This window comes from Arachis ipaensis, chromosome B6 (assembly GCF_059453495.1).
Source record: "Arachis ipaensis isolate K30076 ecotype BB chromosome B6, ASM5945349v1, whole genome shotgun sequence".
Lineage (NCBI taxonomy): Eukaryota > Viridiplantae > Streptophyta > Magnoliopsida > Fabales > Fabaceae > Arachis > Arachis ipaensis.
Genome location: NC_142441.1, coordinates 77,193,692 through 77,199,447, shown reverse-complemented (window position 1 = coordinate 77,199,447; position 5,756 = coordinate 77,193,692). Strand labels below are relative to the sequence as shown.

Here is a 5,756-nt window from a genome sequence, read left to right as displayed (position 1 = left end):
TTCTTGATGCTTGATCTTCTTTTCCATCATCATCTCCAGGTTGGAGATCCTTTGAGATTCTTGGGGTAGTTGTGGTTGATTATGGGATGTTGAGGGTGGATGATAGTTATTTTGATTAGTGGATGGGTTGTTGGGTGGATAGTAGTTGGGTTGGGGTTGATTATTTTGTGGTTTTCTGTATGGATTTTGATTAGTGTTTTGATGGTTTTGATGGTTTGTGTTTCTGAAGTTATTTTGGTTTGAGTTTCTTTGCTAAGGATGCTAGTTTTGGTTTTCTCCCCATTTCAAATTGGGGTGGTTTCCCCAGGATGAGTTGTAAGTGTCTCCATGGAAGTCATTTGATCCAAAACCTTGGTTCTGCATGTACTGCACTTGCTCTTGCTACTGCTCTTCATAGTTTTCCTCCTGCTGTTCCCACACCACTGGTGGTTGGTTGGTTGTGCTCACTGCTGCATGTTGTAATCCATCCATCCTCTTTGACATTATTTTAATTTACTGTTGGAGTTGCTGGTGCATGAGTTTATTCTGAGCCAAGATGGTATCAACTTCTTCAAGCTCAAATACACCTTTCTTTGGAGCTGCTTACCTTTCAGAAGAGTAGAAATACTCATTGTGGGCCACCATGTCTATAAGATCATGTGCCTCTTGAGCAGTTTTCATCATTTGTAAAGATCCTCCTGAGGAATAATCCAAAGCTTTCCTTGAAGGTAAGGACAAGCCTTCATAGAAATTCTGTAACTCCACCCATTCACAGAACATTTCTTCCGGACACCTTCTAATTAGATCTTTATACCTCTCCCATGCTTCATACAATGATTTTCCTTCTTGCTGTCAGAAGGTTTGCACATCAGTTTTCAGCTTAATGACTCTTTGGGATGGATAGAATTTGGCTAGAAATTTGCTAACCAAATTATCCCATCTGGTGATGCTCTCTTTAGGGAAGGCTTCTAACCAATGTGTGGCTTTGTCTCTCAGTGAAAATGGGAATAGCAAGAATTTATAGATGTCAGGGTTGAATCCTTTGGTTTTGACAGTGTCACAGATTCTCAAAAATACAGAGAGGTGTTGGTTTGGATCTTCAGCAGCACTTCCTCCATACTGACAATTATTTTGAACCAGGGTAATCAATTGAGACTTGAGTCCGAACTTATTGGCATGGACATTGGGTGTTAGGATACTACTCCCACAATTCCTTGGGTTGGGGATAGTGTATGAAGCTAAAAATCTTCTCTGAGACTGGCCATTGTTGTTGGCCATACCATCAGGGTGATTTGTGATGTTATCTTCCATCACTTGATTTTCCCCTTCTAAGTCCTCTTCACCAATAATCCCCTTTCCTCTTGCTTCACTTCTTGGTATTCCGAGGGTTCTCTCGTCAAGGTCACAAGTGGTGGATATCTCTCTCCTTGCTTCTGTCATACACACAAAACCAGAAACCAGAGAAAATTTACTCTACTGCTAGAGTGATGTTAAGGTTAGCTTAAACAAAAACTCAAACAATTAGTGTGCTTAGTAAAAATAAAAAGAAAATTCTTAATCTAGATTATCACCCTACTTAATCATTGTCAATCTAAATCAATCCCCGACAACGACGCCAAAAATTTGATGAGGAAAAAATGATTCCACACAAACTCACTGGCAAGTGTACCGGGTCGCATCAAGTAGTAATAACTCACAAGAGTGAGGTCGATCCCACAGGGATTGATGGATTGAGCAACTTTTAGTTAGGTGATGAATTTAGTTAAGCAAATAGTTTGTGATTTGAGTGAAATTTTGATTAACAGAAAGTGAATTGCAGAAAGTTAAAGTGCAGAAAGTAAATTTGCAGAAAAGTAAAGTGCATAATAAGTAAATTATAGAAAAGTAAAATGCAGAAGAAGTAAATTGCAGAAACTTAAAGAGCAAGAAAGTAAAAGAGCTAAAACTTAGATTGCAAGAAATGTAAATGATTGAAACTTAAAGTGCAAGAAACTTAAATTGCTAAATCTAAATTGCTGGGAAATGTAAATTTCTTGAAGAATAAAAGGGATTTGGGTATTGGGATTGAAATTGAACTGGAAAATTTAAGTCCAGTAAACTAAAGAACTATGAGATGAAGAGAAATTGCAAATGAACCAAAACAAAAATGAAAAATTGTAGAAGAAGGTAAATCAGAAAGAAACAATTGAGCTCCGATCTTTAATTCATAGATTCAGAAAACAGAAAAGAAATGGAACTCCAAGATGAAGAACTTCAGAGAATTCTTCAATCATAGTTCAAAAACCAAAAAGCAGATAGTAGAAGTTACAGCAGAAAGAAAATGAATACAGAAAGTAAACTCAGATCCGATCCCAATTCCCCCAAATTCAAAAGAAAATTAAAAGAGAGCCAAAAGTAAAAGTAAAATAAAAATTAAGTAAAGGTCCTTCTCAAATCAAAATTTCTTCTATTTATACACTTTCTATTTTCAGTCGTTGAGCCACTGGAATGGACTTGAGATTTGGCCTTGAAGAAGTGGATCCGGATTTGCTTGGTTTAATTGGCTCAGAGTGCATTTTGTGGCTTGGGTCTCCTCCCAGTGGAGCGTTCAATTCACTTTGTGAACTCCACGTTCATTTTGCATGCATGCTTCCTCACGTGCGCAATCCTTCTTGCCTAGCGTTCACTTAGTGAATGTCACGTTCACTTGTTGAATGTTGCCTAGTGCTCCCTTGGTTGAGCGCTTCTCCTAGTGCTCCCTTGGTTGAGCGCTATGTTCATTAATTGAATGCTCCTTAGTGTACAAGATGGCCTCCCAAGTGTGAAAGTCTTGATAAAGTTCACAAAGTGAATGCCACGTTCAAATTTTGAACGCTATCCCTTGCCTCTTTGATGCGCGCCTTCCTTCCTTGGCCAGTAATCCACCAAAACGTTCACAAAGTGAATGCTATGTTCATTTCCAAAGTGAACGCTGGCCTAAAGGCGTTGTTGAATGTGGCCCCTTGGTGCGTTGCATTAGTGAACTCCAAGTTCACTCTTTGAACATTGCTCCCTTGATTGGCCTCCCCCTTTTCTTCATTTCTTCACCTACAAGCAACCAAACAAACAATCAAAGTATCACCAAATTCACAAGGTCTTTGTATCATTCATGAAATTAATTAATTCTAGCATAAACCCTATGATTTTGTGTAAAATAAATGATAGTTGATTGATTCAAGATAATCATGAAAATTCAGTCCAATTACTTACTTATTGTGCAAGAAAGTGCATAAAACCTAATGAAACTAATGAAAAATGCTTGTAAAACTAGCATAAGATAACTTGTGGGAATGGTGCTCTTGGGAATCTTGAATATGACATTTCTTTCTCACCTCCTCTGAGCCTCTGTGGGAATGGTGCTTGTGGCACATAAGGTTGCATGGTCTTTTTCTCTTTTGATTCTCTCTCTTGGGCAGGATCAGTCTTTTGCTAAATCTCTTCTTTCTTTTCTTTTGAAACTCTTTCATTATATGTTGTAGGATTGCTAACTTCCTCTTTCCAAACCTCCTCACTTGCTAGGCTTATTGCTTTACATTCCTCCCATTTCACATTTTGTGTTCCTCCTCTTGGATTCTTCTTAGTGTCACTTGGGAAGCTATCAGTAGATTTAGGGATTTGTTGAGATAGGTATCCAACCTGTGACTCGAGATTTTTAAGAACCTCTCCTCGGATTTTCATACTCCCTCTTACTTCTTCCTTAATTTTTTTTATGTCTTCAAATTCCTTGCAAAGGTTTGCAAGCATAGCGTCCATTTTGGCCATTCTGTCATCCTCATGTGGTGATGGTTAGTTGAAATTGGTGTGTTGGGAGTGGTTATTATGGCTTTGGTATGGTGGCTGTGAATAAGAGTTTTGTGTGGTCTAGTATGGTCTTTGTTTTTGAGTTTTGGTTAGAGGAGTTGTTATATTGGGTTTGATTGTGTGGTCTGTGGTCTTGGCCTTGGTTTTGTTGGTTTTCCCATCCAAAGTTTGGGTGGTTTCTCTAACCAGAGTTATAGGTTTTAGAATATGGATCATTAGCTTGCCTGGATGAATTTCCAAGGTAATTAGCTTCCTCCCAGTTAACTCCTTCGTCTGTCTCCAACTCTCCTTGAGGTGATGGTTGAGTGTGGATAGTTGCAGCTTGATTCTTCTCCATTTGGTTGGTTAATTCAGCCAGTTGCTTGGTAATCATCTTGTTCTGGGCCAGAATTGCATCCATTTGGTATAATTCCAAGACTCCCCTGTTGTTGCTCCTATCTAAGGCATAAAAATACTCATTGTCAGCAACTGTCTCTATAACATCAATGGCTTCTTCAATGGTCTTCTTCTTGTTAATGGAACCTCCAGATGAGTGGTCTACAGCTTTCTTTGATTCACAATTCAGCCCTTCATAGAAGATACGAAGTTGCACCCACTCATTAAACATACTAGGAGGGCATTTCCTTGTCAAATCCTTGAATCTATCCCAGGCTTCATAAATAGTCTCACCATCTTGCCGTCTGAATGTCTGCACTTCAGTTCTCAGCCTGTTAACTTTTTGTGGGGGGGTAGAACCTTGTCAAGAATCTATTCACCACATCCTCCCAGGTTGTCAGGATTTCTTTGGGAAATGATTCTAGCCATTTTGATGCTTTGTCCCTCAAAGAAAATGGAAACAGTAGCAATCTATAGGTGTCAGGATGAACACCATTAGATTTAACTGTGTCACATATCCTTTGGAATTTAGTAAGATACTCATTAGGATCCTCTTGGGCACTTCCTCCGAAAAAACAGTTGTTTTGCACAAGAGTTATGAGCTGGGGCTTCAATTCGAAGTTATTAGCATTGATAGTTGGCTTTTGAATGCTGCTACCACAGTTTCCTGCGTTTGGATTGATGTATGATCCCAGAACTCTCCTCTCTTGTCCAGCAGGGTTGGCTCCACCTCTTCTGGCATGGTTATTCACCTCTCCTTCATGATGGTTTTCCATATCATCCTCCATGGTTATATCTAAGTCTTCCTCTTCTTCTTCTGCACCAACAGCCCTCTTTCCTCTTGGTTCCCTCCTTAATCTCAGGAAGGTTCTTTCTGGTTTACTATCAAATGAGGATGAGGCCTCTCTTCTACCTATCATATAATGAACAAGTACAAGAAACAGCAATTGCAGAGTCCACTAAAACAGAGTATAGTTAGCTTGGTTAGAGCAATTTATCAAATGGTTAGTGGGTTAGCTTGTTGGAAGTAAAGGAGTAAGGTAAAATTAAAGAAAAACAACTAAAGATTGCAGAGAACAAAAATGAACAACTAAAATTAAAATTCAAAAGAAAAGAAAAGTGCTCAATCTAATTATCCTCCAATTAATAATTGTCAATACAAAACCAATCCCCGACAACAGCGCCATAAACTTGATTTACTCGGAAACCGTCTCTCAACAATTTCCTACCGGCAAGTGCACCGATTCGTCGTCAAGTAAAAACTCACAATAGAGTAAGTTCGAATCCCACAGGGATTGGTAGATTGATCAATGTTAATTGGAGAATTGTGCTAGTTGAGCAAAATCAGATTTGGTTGAGATTGCAGAAAGTAAAATTGGCAAAAAACTTAAATTGCAAGAAATTAAATGATAGAATCTTAAATTTCTAGAAGTTAAATAGGAATGGGGATTAGCATGAAATTAAAGAGCAGAATGTAAAAGAATGGGTAAGATCAGAAATAGGGGATTCATTGGGTTTCTGGAGATATTGAACTCTTCGGATCAAATCATTTTCATCTCTTCCTCAATCAATACATTCATTGA

At 38.5% G+C, this 5,756-nt stretch overlaps 1 non-coding gene across 1 annotated transcript; it reads left to right on the top strand.

Moving 5' to 3' along the window:
* The first annotated feature begins 4,403 nt into the window (after positions 1-4,403).
* LOC148561419 (small nucleolar RNA R71) lies at positions 4,404-4,507 on the top strand. Its single transcript, XR_015887070.1, has one exon. It is a non-coding gene; the product is annotated as a small nucleolar RNA R71 (small nucleolar RNA).
* Positions 4,508-5,756: the final 1,249 nt, after the last annotated feature.